The 18,013-nt window shown below is 46.5% G+C and overlaps 1 pseudogene; it reads left to right on the top strand.

Annotated features, from left to right (window-relative positions):
- The first annotated feature begins 397 nt into the window (after positions 1-397).
- The window catches only part of LOC130487802 (zinc finger protein 208-like), a 35,221-nt pseudogene continuing 17,605 nt past the window's right edge, over positions 398-18,013 (top strand).

Raw genomic sequence — 18,013 nt, 5'->3', positions numbered from 1 at the left:
TCCTTGAAAAGGATCCAATGTTATTTACTTTGTTTGAAGGTTATTGGCGTTCAGCCCAAACTTTCGCTGCCGGTTGGCCACGACGTTATCGCAAAAGGTTTTTTCTACTTTCCAACTAACTGGTGTGGAAACTAGATTTTAATTAGCAAATGTTACATAAAAAACATCATTTTAAGTAAAAAAAATATTGAAAATACTGCTTGCTTGCTTCACACTGAGTGTCCAATGGGATCCTTTCTTCTTTCTTGAATACTGGAGGACAGGAATCGATGACCAACAGTGACATATTTTCCTCTTTCAGAGATCCCCAGTGTCCTTTGAGGAGGTAGCAGTCTTCTTCACTGGGGAGGAATGGGTTTTGCTGGATCCAGGCCAAAGGAAACTCTACTGGGAAGTGATGAAGGAAAGTTATGAGACAGTGGCCTCTTTGGGTAAGGGTCTTTTCCCTTTAATTATGAACATGGTAGAGAAGGGAGGGGGCGCTGTTGAATTTCAGAACATGCTTCAATTCATCACAGACAAAATAACAGAGCTCCCATGGGTATTGAAATTACAATGCCTGAAAATGAAAGCATTAATTATTTCCTTGTGGTAAAGAGAAATGTGTTGATGAAGAGGGCTCTGATGTGGAGAGAGGTACAATATCTGGTTAGGTTAGAATCATAGAGTTGGAAAGGGCCATACATGCCATCTATACCAACTGTGCTCAATGCAGGATCAATCTAGATCATACCAGACAAGTGTTCATCTGATCGTTGCTTTTAGACTTCCAGCAAGGGGGAGCTCATCACCCCCCCAGCCCATTCCAACGAGAAAGGCTGCACTACTCTTATTATCAAATAAAATTACTATTTAGCCTTTCCGTCCCTAATTGATACCCATTATTGGGTATGGGACAGACTTTCAAATACATCAAGAGAGCAATTGTGTCCCCACTCAATCTCTTCCTGACTGAACATTCCCAAGTTCCTCAGCCTATCCTCGTAGGGCTTGGCCTCCAGGGCCCTGATCCTCCTTGTCACTCTGCTCTTCACCCACTCCATTCTGTCCACATCCCTTTTGCAGTGAGACCTCCAGAACTGCACACAGTAGTCTGGGTGCAGCCTGATCTATTTGGAATACAGCAAGACTATGACATCTTTCAATTTACATGTTGTGCCTCTGTGGATAGACCATAAGACCGCATAAGCCTTTTTTGCAGCTGTTTTGTAGAGGGGAGATATTTCCCATCCTCTCTTTGCTGTGGCACTTTTCACCACCAACCATAGCTTTGAATGCTTGGTCCAGGATGGTCCAGTTCCTTGAATAGTTGGGATAGTTTCTGGGGGCAACTGATGTCCCACCATATCCCCTGTCCGACACTATTACCTGTTTCCTTCCTTGTGGCAATCCCCATTTCCTCACCATTCCGCTCATTCATCTCTCTTTCCCGCCTACTAGCCAACCTACCTTTATCCCCCCCCCCCTTCTTCAGCTTTCCTTCTACCTGGGAGAAATCTGGCCTAGTAATGTGCCTGCTCAGCTGCTAGGCTGGGCCCAGTTGTGTGGTGCTGGCTGGGCACGGTTGCCTGCCTGTGCCTCTAACTGACAGAAACCAAGGTTTGAAGGCTGACAGTACTGTGCGATGGCCTTGCAATAGCCACAAGGCATGTGTGTCTTATGTTACAGGCACTACTTCTATTATTTTGGGTTTTCTACGCCCCAATGTTTCTTTTCGCCTGATTTTTCTGCAAGCCTGGATCATTTTCCAGGTTTGTAGAAAGAACTACCTTATCTATCCATGTCTTCAATCTCTAGATTTGTTTATTTATTTTATTTAGATTTAGATTTGTATCTTGCCCTCTTTCCTGGCTTAAGCCAGGCTCAGGGCGACTAACATCAATTATATCATTAAAACATAATAAAACAATAAATTCAATACATAATTAATTTAAAAACAATAGTTTCAAATTGAAATATAACATCAGTGGTGCTCTGTTTCAATTATAGGACTTTGGCCAACCTGAAAAGGCGGTCAGGCTCCCCCACATAGATGGTAGGAAGAACGTCGGGGGAGATAGGGAGGCCAGCTTCATGTAAACCATTTCAGCCCTCAAGTATAGGCCAGGCAGAGCATCTCAGTTTTACAGGCCCTGCAGAACTGCGACAGGTCCCGTAGGGCCCTGATCTCCTCTGAGAGGGAGTCCCATCAGTCCTGGGCAAGGCCGAGAAAGCCCTGGCTAAGGACAGCCGGACAATTCTCAGGCCATCTTTCCATCTTTCATTCCTTTTGTCATGATTTAAAAAAAAAAACACATTTATTTCCCTATTCTCTTTCTGTTCGTTTCCTGAATAAGCACCAGAAAAAATACTAACCTGAATGTGGTCTCAAGAGCAGCTTTCTGCCCCTTCCTTTGGTCATCTTTTTTCTCTTTTTCCAAGTCATCCTAGTGTGTGGTTAAATTTTGCTGACATTTGTCCAGGACTGTGGGTTCCATTATAGGAAATGCCATTCACTACTGACTGGGGTCGGTTCATTCTTACTTAATTTCTATTCTCTCTTATGCAGCTGCAGATGTGAGGGAGATGCTGAGTGAAAAGGAATTAGAAAGGAGAGTTTTGAAAAAAGATAAAGATCAGCAGGTGGAAGTGAAATCTGGGGATCAAACAGTACCAAAGAAGGACTGCAGAAGGAAATGGAAAGTAAAAGAGAAGAAGAGGAAGGAATTGGTTGGCTGTCAGAGCACAAATAAGCCAGAGGTCTCGGCCCAAAATGAAACACAGAAAAGAAAGAGAAGGCGTAAGGGTTCAATGGAGAAGAATGGGTTGAGCTGCAATTTTGGAAATAGTGCACTAAAAATACATGAAAGGATACACTCAGGGGAGAAGCCATATAAATGCTTGGCATGTGGAAAGTGCTTCTCTCATACTCAGAGCCTAATTACACATGAAAGGATTCATACAGGGGAGAAGCCATATAGATGCTGGGAGTGTGGAAAGTGCTTCTCTAATAATAGCAGCCTGAATACGCATCAGAGTGTTCACACAGGGCAGAAGCCATATAAATGCTTGGAGTGCGGAAAATGCTTCTGTCTGAACGGCACCCTAACCAGACATCAAAATATTCACACAGGGAAGAAGCCATATAAATGCTTGGAGTGTGGAAAGTGCTTCTCTAATAATAGCAGCCTGACTACACATCAGAGGGTTCACACAGGGCAGAAGCCATATAAATGTTTGGAGTGTGGAAAATGCTTCTCTCTGAATGGCAACCTAACTAAACATCAAAAGATTCACACAGGGAAGAAGCCATATAAATGCTTGGCGTGTGGAAAGTGCTTCTCTAATAATAGCAGCCTGAATACGCATCAGAGTGTTCACACAGGGCAGAAGCCATATAAATGCTTGGAGTGTGGAAAATGCTTCTGTCTGAACGGCACCCTAACCAGACATCAAAATATTCACACAGGGAAGAAGCCATATAAATGCTTGGAGTGTGGAAAGTGCTTCTCTGAGAATGGCAATCTAACTGCTCATCAAAAGACTCACACTGGGGAGAAGCCATATAAATGCTTGGAGTGTGGAAAGTGCTTCTCTCACAATAGCACCCTAACCAGACATCAAAAGATTCATACAGGAGAGAAGCCGTATAAATGCTTGGAGTGTGAAAAGTGCTTCTCTCACAATAGCACCCTAACTACACATCAAAAGATTCACACAGGGAAGAAGCCATATAAATGCTTGGCGTGTGGAAAGTGCTTCTCTCACAATAGCACCCTAACTACACATCAAAAGATTCACACAGGGAAGAAGCCATATAAATGCTTGGCGTGTGGAAAGTGCTTCTCTCAGAATAGCCACCTTACTGCGCATCAGAAGATTCACACAGGGCAGAAGCCATATAAATGCTTGGAGTGTGGAAAATGTTTCTCTCGGAATGGCAGCCTTACTGCACATCAAAAGACTCACACAAGAGAGAAGCCATATAAATGCTTGGTGTGTGGAAAGTGCTTCTCTTATACTCAGAGCCTAACTACACATGAAAGGATTCATACAGGGGAGAAGCCATATAGATGCTGGGAGTGTGGAAAGTGCTTCTCTAATAATTGCAGCCTGACTAAACATCAGAGGGTTCACACAGGGCAGAAGCCATATAAATGCTTGGAGTGTGGAAAATGTTTCTCTCTGAATGGCAACCTTACTGCACATCAAAAGACTCACACAAGGGAGAAGCCATATAAATGCTTGGCGTGTGGAAAGTGCTTCTCTTATACTCAGAGCCTAACTACACATGAAAGGGTTCATACAGGGCAGAAGCCGTATAAATGCTGGGAGTGTGGAAAGTGCTTCTCTCATAATAGCAACCTAACTAAACATCAAAGGGTTCATACAGGGGAGAAGCCATATAAATGCTTGGAGTGTGGAAAGTGCTTCTCTTGTAGAAGCAACTTTACTGAACATCGAAAGATTCACAAAGCCATATAAATGTTTGGAGTGTGGAAAGTGCTTCTCTGATAATTGCAGCCTAACTAGACATCAAAAGATTCACATAGGAGAGAAGCCGTATAAATGCTTGGAGTGTGGAAAATGCTTCTCTAATAATAGCAAACTGACTACACATCAGAGGGTTCGCACAGGGCAGAAGCCATATAAATCTTGGAGTGTGGAAAATGCTTCTCTCTGAATAGCACCCTAACCAGACATCAAAATATTCACACAGGGAAGAAGCCATATAAATGCTTGGAGTGTGGAAAGTGCTTCTCTGAAAATGGCAATCTAACTGCTCATCAAAAGACTCACACTGGGGAGAAGCCATATAAATGCTTGGAGTGTGGAAAGTGCTTCTCTCACAATGGCACCCTAACCAGACATCAAAAGATTCATACAGGAGAGAAGCCGTATAAATGCTTGGCGTGTGGAAAGTTCTTCTCTAATAATAGCAACCTAACTAGACATCACAGGGTTCACACAGGGCAGAAGCCATATAAATGCTTGGAGTGTGGAAAATGCTTCTCTCTGAATCAACCTTACTGCACATCAAAAGACTCACACAGGGGAGAAGCCATATAGATGCTGGGAGTGTGGAAAGTTCTCTAAAAATAGCAACCTAACTAGACATCAAAAGATTCACACAGGGAAGAAGCCATATAAATGCTTGGCGTGTGGAAAGTGCTTCTCTGATAATGGCGTCCTTACTAGACATCAAAAGATTCACACAGGAGAGAAGCCATATAAATGCTTGGTGTGTGGAAAGTGCTTCTCTAATAATAGCAGCCTGACTAAACATCAGAGGGTTCACACAGGGCAGAAGCCATATAAATGCTTGGAGTGTGGGAAATGTTTCTCTCTGAATGGCAGCCTTACTGCACATCAAAAGACTCACACAAGGGAGAAGCCATATAAATGCTTGGTGTGTGGAAAGTGCTTCTCTTATACTCAGAGCCTAACTACACATGAAAGGATTCATACAGGGGAGAAGCCATATAGATGCTGGGAGTGTGGAAAGTGCTTCTCTAATAATAGCAGCCTGACTAAACATCAGAGGGTTCACACAGGGCAGAAGCCATATAAATGCTTGGAGTGTGGAAAATGTTTCTCTCTGAATGGCAACCTTACTGCACATCAAAAGACTCACACAAGGGAGAAGCCGTATAAATGCTTGGCATGTGGAAAGTGCTTCTCCTATACTCAGAGCCTAACTACACATGAAAGGGTTTATACAGGGCAGAAGCCGTATAAATGCTGGGAGTGTGGAAAGTGCTTCTCTCATAATAGCAACCTAACTAAACATCAAAGGGTTCATACAGGGGAGAAGCCATATAAATGCTTGGAGTGTGGAAAGTGCTTCTCTTGTAGAAGCAACTCTACTGAACATCGAAAGATTCACACAGCCATATAAATGCTTGGAGTGTGGAAAGTGCTTCTCTGAGAATGGCAATCTAACTGCTCATCAAAAGACTCACACTGGGGAGAAGCCATATAAATGCTTGGCGTGTGGAAAGTGCTTCTCTCACAATAGCACCCTAACCAGACATCAAAAGATTCATACAGGAGAGAAGCCGTATAAATGCTTCGAGTGTGGAAAGTGCTTCTCTCACAATAGCACCCTAACTACACATCAAAAGATTCACACAGGGAAGAAGCCATATAAATGCTTGGCGTGTGGAAAGTGCTTCTCTGATAATGGCGTCCTAACTAGACATCAAAAAATTCACACAGGAGAGAAACCATATAAATGCTTGGTGTGTGGAAAGTGCTTCTCTCATACTCAGAGCCTAACTACACATGAAAGGATTCATACAGGGGAGAAGCCATATAGATGCTGGGAGTGTGGAAAGTGCTTCTCTAATAATAGCAGCCTGACTAAATATTAGAGGGTTCACACAGGGCAGAAGCCATATAAATGCTTGGAGTGTGGAAAATGCTTCTTTCTGAATAGCAACCTTACTGCACATCAAAAGACTCACACAAGGGAGAAGCCATATAAATGCTTGGCGTGTGGAAAGTGCTTCTCTCATACTCAGAGCCTAACTACGCATGAAAGGGTTCATACAGGGCAGAAGCCGTATAAATGCTGGGAGTGTGGAAAGTGCTTCTCTCATAATAGCAACCTAACTAAACATCAAAGGGTTCATACAGGGGAGAAGCCATATAAATGCTTGGAGTGTGGAAAGTGCTTCTCTTGCAATAGCAACTTTACTGAACATCGAAAGATTCACACAGCCATATAAATGTTTGGAGTGTGGAAAGTGCTTCTCTGATAATTGCAGCCTAACTAGACATCAAAAGATTCACATAGGAGAGAAGCCGTATAAATGCTTGGAGTGTGGAAAATGCTTCTCAAATAATAGCAGCCTGACTACACATCAGAGGGTTCGCACAGGGCAGAAGCCATATAAATGCTTGGAGTGTGGAAAATGCTTCTCTCTGAATAGCACCCTAACCAGACATCAAAATATTCACACAGGGAAGAAGCCATATAAATGCTTGGAGTGTGGAAAGTGCTTCTCTGAGAATGGCAATCTAACTGCTCATCAAAAGACTCACACTGGGGAGAAGCCATATAAATGCTTGGAGTGTGGAAAGTGCTTCTCTAATAGTAGCAACCTAACAAGACATCAAAAGATTCACACAGGGAAGAAGCGATATAAATGCTTGGCGTGTGGAAAGTGCTTCTCTGATAATGGCGTCCTAACTAGACATCAAAAGATTCACACAGCAGAGAAGCCATATAAATGCTTGGAGTGTGGAAAGTGCTTCTATAGGAATAGCCACCTTACTCAACATCAAATGCTTCACACGGGAGAAGCCATATAAATGCTTAGAATGTGGAAAGTGCTTCTCTCACAATAGCCACCTTACCATACATCGAAAGATTCATACGGGGAGAAGCCATATAAGGGCGGTGTGTTTGCGGTCTTCCCTGCCTCCCCCCTCGAAGGCCTCCGCCAGCAGCACCGAGCCCAGCCCAGGGGGTGGCAGTGGCGGCGGAGAGGCCAGCAGCAATGAGTCCAGGCCTCCTCCTCCAGGCTCCAGCAGCACCAGCTCCTCCTTGCCGCCTTCCTGCTCCTCCTTGTCCCCCTCAGGCGGCTCCCAGCTCCAGGCTTCCGCCACTGTTGTCCCCCAGGCTGGGCTTGGTGCTGCTGCCACTGGTGGAGGCCTTTGAGGGGGGTGGCAGGAAAGAGCACCAGCACACTGCCTCCCCCCCACATGCGCACGCAGCCCAGCAGGGCTGAAGGCTTCCTGCCTCGCCCAACCGCATGCACATGGCTTCCTCTTCCCCCCTCCTGCCGCCGAACAGTTGACAGGCGGTGAGTGGAGGTTTAAAGGGTGCCTCAGCGTTCCTGCACGCTGCGACTTCTGGAAGAGTTTCGGGGAGCGCTGTGCTGTGCTGGGCTGCATTTCAACGGTAGGGCTCTGGAGCTCTCGGGGGTCACCGAAAATGTCCTCGCGGGCCTGACGTACCCCATCCCTGGTCTAGAGCATTTGTGACGTGCTTGACAAGCCTCTGCTTAAAGACTGCCAGTGATAGGGAGCTCACCACCTCTTTAGGTAGCTGATTCAAAAAAAAATTTCCCCTAATATCCAGCTGATACCTTTCCACCATCAATTTAAATGCATCATTCTATCCTCTGCTGCCAACAGGAACAGCTACTTGTCCTCCTCTTAAGTGGCAGCCTTTCAAATATTTAAAGAGAGCAATCGTGTTTCCCCTCAACCTCCTCTTCTCCACACTAAACATTCCCAACTCCCTCACTAGCTTAGAGTCTAGTCCACGGTCCTCTAGTTTACCAGTTAGAAGGTTACTGAAATCCAGGTAAACAGCGTTTACCACAATTTCTCAAACCAGTAAGCTCGTCACTCAATCAAATAAGAAAACGAGGTTGGTCTGGCAGGACCTGTTGGGGACAAATCCGTGCTGACTTCCCTGGATCTCCAGGTTGTCCTTCTGATGCTTGTAGATTGATCTCTTTAATATCTTCTGCAGTATCTTCCCTGGGATAGAGGTTAAACTGACTGGCCTGTAGTTTCCTGGGTAGTTCCTCTTTCCTTTTTTGAAAATAGGGATAACATTCGCCCTCCTCCAGTCTTGTGGCATGTCTCCCGTCCTCCAAGAGGTCTGGAAGATGATGGACAAAGGCTCTGCAAGCTCTCTAGAAAGTTCTTTGAGCACTCTTGGGTTTATACCGTCCGGCCCAGGAGATTTGTACTCATCCAATGCAGCCGGGTGCTTCTCAACTACCTCTTTGTTCATGTCAACCAGCAGCCCTGACTTCTTGTCTTGCCTACTATTATCTCTAGATGAGCCTGTTCTCTTTTTCAGGGAAAAACTGAGGCAAAATAGGCATTGAGCCTTTCTGCTTTCTTTCTGTCCTCATTTCTCCATTTTCACCCAACTGTGTGCCTATAGCCTCTTTTCCCTTGCGTTTCCTCCTCACATATCTAAAGAAAGTTTTCTTGTTGTAGCGAGCCTCCCTGGCCAGCCTCCGCTCACTTTGAGCGTTGGCCTCTCTGATGGCTGACCTACGGTGCCTAGCAACCCGCAGATACTCTTCCTTAGAGGTATGTCCTTGCCTCCATTTCCTCTTTTCTCCCTTCGCTCATCATGGAGTTCTCTGTTCATCCACACTGGCTTCTTTGATCCCCTACCGTGTTTCCTTGTTGGAATAGTGAAGGCTTGAGCTTGCAAGAGCTCATATTTTAGGAGAGCCCACCCTTCCCTTGCTCCTTTCCTTTCTAGCAGTCTTGCCCATGGAATGATTCTCATCAGGCCTCTGAGTTTATTAAAATCTGCCCTACCAAAATCGAACAGGCGTGTGTGGCTATTAACTTCCTTGGTCCCCCACAACAAAACGAATTCTAGGAGGACATGATCACTTCTCCCTAAGGTCCCCACCACCTTCAGCTTCACCTTCACAAGATGACATCTCTTGTCTGTGGGTCAATATTAAGTCAAGTACGGCTGAGCCCCTCGTAGCTACAGCCACCATTTGATGAAGGAAGTTGTCCGCCAGGCAGGTGAGGAACTTGCAGGATTGTGGTCGCTTTGCAGAGTTGGTCTCCCAGCACACATCAGGGAAGTTGAAATCATCCATAGCTACCAGCTCTTGTTGTTTGGACACCCTGTCAAGCTGCTCAAGGAGGGCAGCATCCACCTCCTCACCCTAGTATTTCTCGGCAAGCAATCCCTCTCCTCACATACATCGCCACTCCACCACCTCTTTGACCTTTTCAGTTCTTCTAGAACAACTCATATCCATCCAGTACTACATTCCAGTCATGGGAATCTTCCCACCAAGTTTCTGTAATCCCTACTAAATGATATCTCTCTGACTGCATTAGAAGCTCAAGCTCTAACGTCTTATTGCCAAGGCTTTGGCCATTGGTACATTGACGCCTGAAGCCCTGAACCTTTGTCTCCTTTAGACCCGTCCCTCCCAGGTGGGCTTCTGCTGTTTGCTCTCCCTCATTTAAATCCCTATATTGATCATCTCCTTTCTCTTGCGTTATTGGTTTAAAGCCCTCTTGATGAATCTCCCAGGTTTCTTCCCCAAACATTCTCCCCTGACCTTGAAAGGTGAATTCCATTGCATGCAAGTAGGTTGTCGTCCAGAAAACCCAGCCCATGGTCCCAGAAGCCAAATCGCTCCTGCCTGCACCACCAACGCAGCCAGTGGTTCACCTTCATTATCTTATGTTCCTGTCATATTCCCCTTCCTCTGACAGGAAGGATCGACCATTTGTGCCCCCGTTCCCTTCTGCTTCCTCCTGAGAGCTTCATAGTCAGCCTTAATGTTTTCTATTGTGTTCATGGCTGTATTGTTGGTTCCCACATGGACCATCACAAATGGGTAATGAAGTTGAGGTGTGGCCAGTTTTGGTATCTGCTCTACAATATCTTTAATTTTCGCCCCTGGCAAGCAACATACCTCTTGGGGCCATGGGGTCAGGCCTGGACACATGACATTCTATACCTCTCAACAGGGAGTCACCAACACCTTTCCCTTCCGGTGCTATTTATTCATGTCTCCCTATTCTCCTCCCTCTGTCTTCCTTGTGCTTGTGATTCTTCTGCTGGCAGTGTTTACAGCTCTGCCACCCCCACAAGGACCTGGAATCTATCCCTGAGTTCTAATGGCGCTGAGTACCATCTTGCTCAACGCCTTTGGGGACATCCTGAAACCCTCTGTTACATGCTTCAATATATTAGAACATATGAACTGTTGTATTCGTGTTGTACATTTGCAGAATTCTTCAACGTAAAACCATATTTTCCATGAAAAGCCATTAGAGGCTTGTCTTTCATTTAAAATTGGACAAGCCTAGACATGCCTAGCGAAAAGACTGTCTTCTAAGCATAAGGACGTATTTAAACGATCTTTTGGTTATTTACGCTGTCGTATTTAGCAAGCCGTATTTAGCTGATCTGTTAACTAATAATGACTGCAAAGAGTGACTGGGTCAGCTGCAGCTGTCTGAAACATTACCTAACGGTGTTGTATAAATACGGGGTTTTAAGGTTTAAATATGAAGGAGTTGTAGAATATTGAAAATATATTCATTTTTATCATGTTCTTTAGGAGATGATGTTGGTAACATTAATAATTATAGAGTTATAACAAAACTAAATACTGACTGTCTAGGAAATAGCTGTGACCAGCAAATAACATGCTAGAAGAGGAAATCCTTCTATGGTAGTTTGCAGGAAGCTTGCAGCTACAGAGGATGTGTGGTAAAATACATATCAAGCCGTAAAAAACATACAAAGTCGTAAATAGGTAATTTTTGACAGTATAAATAAAAGAAAGGCTAGAATATTAGCTGTCTCTAAGTCTTTGGACTAAGAGTATCCCAGAAAGGATTGGCATGTATGAATTTACTTATATACTAGTCTAGATAGTGTGAATCAGATTCTTTTAACTAAATCAGACTTCTTTAACTGTTATATTTTAAGTATTGGATTTTAAAACTAAATCGTATGTAGAACTTGCTTGCATTTTTGTATACATTATTACTGCTTTTAAGACTTTGTAATACTTGCATATACACATATATTACATTGAAGCTATTCAATAAAAAGACTTGTTTTTGTGAGTAAATTGAGTCCTGCTTAGTTGGTGACTAACTGAATCAGATAACATACCACTTCTCAGGAAGGGGTCAATTCTAAGAGCATAGGCACTGAAAGGCACTGACCCGCTTCAGCTCTGAGGAGTCTCATTAGGGCAGGCAACCCCACTGTTGACCCTCTGAATAGTCTCTCCTTCCTTATGCATGGCCTCCGGGCTTCTGTTAACAAAATCCTCCCTTTTTTGATACCATGGAGAGTAGCAATCCTCTCCTCCAGACTCCGAACTTTCTAAGAGTTCCAATTTATACTTGTGGCAGGTGAAGTCCATTTTGTCCTCAGGGAGAAAAAAAAACATGGCACACTCCTTCAGGTGACTGGAAATGGTCTGTGAGCCTCCATCATCACCCTCATAGTGAATCTTTTCACACCAGAAATACCTTGATGTGTTGATCTAACCTGAAACCAACAAACCTTGCCAGCAGCTCTGACTTCTGCCTCAACTCTGACCCCACTCTGCCTCCGGCAAGGAGGAGCCTTGCAATTTAAAGGATCGCAGCCCCACCTCTCAACAGCTGACAGGAGAGGGTGGGGCCTGCAATCAACCCCAGGCAAACAAGTCCTTTTCATTCAGCCACTGTGTCTCCTGCTCTGACTCCCAGCTCAGCTGCCTCAGCTCTGATCCAACTCACGAGGCAAAAGAGTGTTGTTGTTTTTTTAGTGGACATACCCCTCCTGTTTTTGCTTCTACCTAAATATAAGGCTCCATCTGTCCATCCATCTGTCTGTGGCAGGCATAACTCTTCCAAAGGGGTCTCTCACCTCTGAATGATGACAGGAATTTGCAAGTTGATACAGAACCATCCTATTCAAGGTTATTTCCAGAGCGTCCCCTCCCCCTGCATGTGCACTGGAAGCTATGGTTGTCTGTGGCTGGCATAACTCATCCCGAACTAAAGCTAGGAGCCTCAAAATTGGCCACCTGCTTCAGGGTGATGGTGGGCCATGCAGTGCCAAAAATGAAGGGAATCACACACTTCTGGCACAGATTAGCTGCACAACATCACTCTGGTGTTTGTGATGGAAACAAAGGTCTACTCACGTGAAGCCAGGGAAGTGCCAGCAGCAAAGACAGGGAGGGTGGAAAACTAGCTCATGAAAAAACACCAGGTGGTGGTGGTGGAAAACCTGATTCTTAGTGTCATCATGAAGAGAAGAACAAGAACCGTCTTGCCAGAATCGTCTTCCTGATGCTTCACTCATGCCGATTTATCTATCTTCATGTATGTCAGTGTATGCTAGGAACTTACATGTTTCTGTTTTATTGCACCTACTCCTTTGCCTTATGTATGTAAATGAACCTTTTAATATTCCTTTTAAGAAAATGCTTTTATTGGTGTGATTTACTGCATATGCAAGAATCCTAACCAGTCTCAGTTGAGCTACCTCAAAGGGGATTAATCCCAGGGCTCCAGGGAAAGCGATTCAGAGAAATATCCCAGAGAAACAAAAAGTGTTAAGTGAAGCAAAAAAAAAGAGCTTTATAAAAGATAGAGAAAAGACAGAGGATGGGATTGGAATAGGGGTGGGGAAAGGGCAGCAGGAAATACAGGGGAAATAACACCCAAGAACACAGCACACAGAATTCCGAACTAAAAATCAATACAGCTTACGTGGCGCAGAGTGGTAAGCTGCAGTACTGCAGTCCAAGCTCTGCTCATGACCTGAGTTCGATCCCAGAGGGAGTCAGTTTCAGGTAGCCGGCTCAAGGTTGACTCAGCCTTCTAACCTTCCAAGGTCGGTAAAATGAGTACCCAGCTTGCTGGGGGTAAAGGGAAGATGACTGGGGAAGGCACTGGCAAACCCGTAAACACAGTCTGCCTAGTAAATGTCGGGATTTGACGTCACCCCATGGGTCAGGAATGACCCAGTGCTTGCACAGGGGACCTTTCCCTTTAATTCAACTATGTACATTTTATCTAGGCTGTAACAGGTTGTACAGAGCATGTATCGAGTTCTTTGCAGGAATAAGCTGTTGGAGGAGTACTTAACTCCTACCTGACTACCTGTCGCATGGACCCCTTGAAGCAGCTCCATTCTGAAAAGAGAAGGTGAGGGCAGAGGGCGCCCCCCAATCTCTCCAACCTAGACCAGAGGGGCATCAGCCATTTTCATTCTTCTGCAAAGACCGTGGCTCAGCAACACCTCTCCACCGCCTGTGACGGAGACAACGTTGGAAGGAACCGTGTTTGCCTTGATCTTGCTTGAATCTTGCTTCAGTCACCCCAAATCCCAGGGCTGCTCTTGGGGTCAGCTGGTCTCGGGCCAATAAGCTGTGGCCCACTTAGCTCTGAGCAACCAGCATTAAGCCAACAGAAACCTTCTCATCCCACTGACAAAATGTGGGGGCCATTTCAGTCCCCAGCTGGAGTTGCCAAGGTCCACCTGGGGCCTGGAGATCTTCTATTACAACTCATCTCTCGGCAACAGAGAGCTGTTCCCCTGGAGAAAAGGGCTCTTTGGAGGGGGACTTCATGGCCTTACACCCCATTGAAGCCCCTTCCCAAACCCCACTCTCCCCAGGCTGCACCCCCCCCCCCAATCTCCAGGAGTTCCCCCTCCCCGGAGCTGGCACTCCCAGCTCCCCACAGCTGAATATTTTTTTCTGATCCTGCTTTTCACAGCAGCTTCCTTGTGCAGAGGGTTAGCAGGAAAGGCCTCTCCAATATTTGCTTATTTACAAATATAAAACTTGGGTGAAGGATGTGGTTGACAACAGGCCTGGAAGAAAACATCCTGTCCCTTTAGCAGAGGCTTCATGTGTAGAAATGGGACGCTGAAGCTTTCCCTAGGATGGAGACAGATCACCCTGCCAGGTAAAGGAGAGGTGTGAAAAGGTCAGGACATTTTCTCTCCAGGCAGTTGGCAATCGCAGGGGAAGGGGGGGCAGGCAGGGCTTTAAATGCAGCCCACCCACTTCAGTCATCTCTGTGAGTGGAACGAGAGGCTGAAACCTGCCCTGTGAACTCCAGAGCTTTGTGAGGGGAAGAGCAACCGTGCTGGGTGAGACCAAAGGACCCTCTGATCCAGCATCCGTTTTCTGACAGGTCCGTCAGATAGCCCCCCAGAAGACAGGCAAGCAGGGTCACACGGGCCCACTTCTTCCCCTACCATTGGCCCTGAACAAATGGTCTTCAAAGGTATGCTGCCCCCAAAGGAGGGATGGTGGCTGAGCAGCTGTTCGGCATGCTGAAGCTTCCAGCGTCAGTCCCTGGCATCTGCAACAGGTAGTCCAAGGTACTACCCCAGGGAAAGGCAGGTTCATTTAAGGGGGCAAAAAGCTGGTCTCCCTCATCTTGCTCGCGTTCACTTACCTGAATCCCTGCAAAAAGAGAGGATGACTCTGGTTTTCCGTCAGGGCCGCCCTGCCAAGTGTTCTACAGAGGCCTGGGCCAGGGGTAACGTGGTTGGGACCACCACATTTCTTTCTTTGTGAGTCTGCCTTGCCATAAAGGTCACGGTTTGTGAGTCTGCCTTGCCATAAAGGAGGGGGACTCGAACCTGCCTCCACAGAGCTCCCTGGTGGGTCTTTCTCCTGCCCCCTCCCACTCATGCCTGTATTACCCTTTTGCTGTGTCCTTCCTGTGGGCAACAGTGTGCTGATCTGTGGCTGCATCAGGGCACCCTGGTTGGCCGCTTCCATCTCTGCCGGTCACAGGGATGTCTGTGCCGTGACGGGTGGATGCTGATGGTTATGGATGCCGGTGGTATTGCTACGCTCTCCACATCTTGGCATTGGACGTTTCATATCCCCTACTAGGTATGCACTGAATTCCAGCTTGGGTCCCCTCCCTAGCAACTGACCAACAACGCAGCAAGGTTTTAGGTTTAAACTAGGGTTGCCAATCTCCGGGTGGGGCTACCCCAAAATGGCTACTACAAGTGGCGGAGCCAGCCTCAAAGTGGCTGCTGCAACTTATCTTCAGTTACTCCGCAAAGATCCTTGTGCTGTAGTCGCAGTCGGTGCCATAGCAATGCTTTTTAAAACTTGCACAAGCAACCAGCGCTTTCAAAGGCCAACCAGCAGCCTCATACGGCCCTGCTTCTGAAGGTGGGCTCCATCATAGCACTATAGCCCACTGATGTCCTCCCCAGGCGCCGCTCCCAAATCTCTGTCCAGAGCTGCCAACCCTACCCATCAGTATGTCAATGCCTGGGAAAGTGTCTTTCCCAGCAGGAGATCAAAGTGCTGTGACAAACTTTACAGTTGTGGGCAGAAGAGGTTTCTCCTTCCCCTTCGCCTTCTGTCACTTTTCCAGCATCTCTCCAGCTGGTCTCTCCTCATGCAGTGGTGTTGGGTCTTAGGTAGCGAGTTTCATTGTATTTCAGACAGTCAAGGGTTCAATTGTTTGTAACCAAGCTGACTAGATCAAAAGGTGATGTGACCTACAGGATGTGTCAACTAGCTATTGGTTAAACAGGACAGTTGTAAAAGTATTCGCATATTAAGAGCTTCTTCTTTGTTTAGCAAGAAGAAGCCACCGCCATTGTATTTTAGATCTTACCATGTGAAGATGTGGCTACTTATAATATCATATAAGCCACGTGTTTCTTAAGCTGCAGAACTCCCAGCTATGAATCTGGGAAGTGATAGGAAAGTTAGAATGTAGTAAGGAATTTGTTATTTTAAACTCAAGTTACCCTTCCCTGATGTTAGTAAGTAAAGTTGATTTTTGCTAAGAGAAAAGACTCCGAGTCTTTATTGTGTACGTGCAACCTTAATTAGCTTCTACCGCTCATACCATTAATATTCAACGATCCATTTCCTCTGACAAGGGTTTTTAATTCCCATCAAGTGGGGCGGTCAGAGGAAGCCACACCGACCCAGGAGAAACCTCCTCTTCCCAAAGACCTCTGTTCTGGGTCTGGTTGTTGCAGGGAACTATGTTTCCCAGAAGGCCTTGCAAGAAGGATTGATCTCAACCCTGCCTTTCCCACGTGTTGGATGGGGCGGCTCTTCTTAGATAGGGAGAAGGACAATTGTGGGCAATGGAGCCCCTCGGGGTCTCTGTGCTTTCTGGCTCCCCCCGGCTGGAGGGAGGATCTGGCTTTTGCACGTCTGTAGGGGAGGGGAGGATTTCATGCAGCAGATCTTGGGCAAGAAGAAGGGGAGAGAAGACACGTGTGAAGCGGGGGGGAAGGAGGAAGAGGGGAGACAGAGGGAGAGGGGGGAGCTTCCCCGGGCAGGTTCGAGGGGGGAGGGGGGTGGGGGATTTTCTCTCTGCATCCAGCCTGGGTTTATTTTATTCTTAAAAGCCCAAAGGACCCCTGATCGGATCCAGCAGGGCTCTTGGCCTATTAGTGGCCCCCGTGGCTCGATGCACATGGAGTTTGGCCACCTGTTGCTAGCTGCATTTTCTGTGCCTGCGGTTGCTTTTTCTGGTGTCTGATCCCAGTGAGCAGCATCCTCAAGAAGATCTCTCTGAACCGGCCACTGGTCTTCAGTTTAAAAACAGAACTCAAGCAAAGCGTTAGACATTAAATGGTGCAAAAATTACATAGCAGGATCCTACTTACAGTAAACTATACCCACAGGTAGAGGCCATAGTCCCTAACAGATTATCCAGGTAACCTTGTGAAGCATTCTGTACGGCGCCACCCTAGTGGTACTCTCTCTGTGGCTCATGGGAAGCTACACTGGCAATTGCCATCCATCCCAAGACTACTGTGCCTTTTGCTCCAAGTTATTCAGTAGGACTGATTGGCAGATGCTATACCGCAGGGATACCCAACATAGTGCCTGCTAACACCTTTCCTGGTGCCCACCAAGTGGTTTTATAAAGTGGGTGGGGCCAGGTGGGACTATTGCCCAGCCAGGGCTTCTGATTGGCCATTGGAGATTCGATTGGGTGTTCAGATTTTTAAAAACATTGCTTTGGCAGCAGCTGCCGCCCCAGGACGAGAAGCATCACTGTGTGATGGAAGGTGAGCTGTGCCAGCCATTATGTGGCGCTCTCTGCCTCCTGCAGCAGCCCATTTTCTGGCAGCCGCTTTGTGGCTCTGTGCCCAGGGACTCCATGTGAAGAAGAAGAGTTGGTTTTTGTATGCCGACTTTCTCTACCACTTAAGGAAGAATCAAACCGGCTTACAGTCACCTTCCCCTCCCCACAGCAGACACCTTGTGAGGTAGGTGGGGCTGAGAGAGCTCCAAGAGAGCTGTGACGGGCCCAAGGTCACCCATCTGGCTTCCTGTGTAGGAGTGGGGAATCAAACCCAGTTCTCCAGATTAGAGTCCACCGATCTTTCACCAGCGCTCTTAACCGCTACGCCACCCTGGCTCTCTTGTGGTGTAGTGGTTTAGAGCAGGGGACTTTAATCTGGAGAACTGGGCTTGGTTCCCTGCTCCTTCACATGAGCAGCGGACTCTAATCTGGTGAGCTGGGTTTGATTCCCCGCTCCTCCCCA

The sequence above is a fragment of the Euleptes europaea genome, chromosome 1 (assembly GCF_029931775.1).
Source record: "Euleptes europaea isolate rEulEur1 chromosome 1, rEulEur1.hap1, whole genome shotgun sequence".
NCBI classification, from domain to species: domain Eukaryota; kingdom Metazoa; phylum Chordata; class Lepidosauria; order Squamata; family Sphaerodactylidae; genus Euleptes; species Euleptes europaea.
Note: the sequence above shows the minus strand (reverse complement) of the source record. Positions and strands in the feature narration are given on the sequence as shown.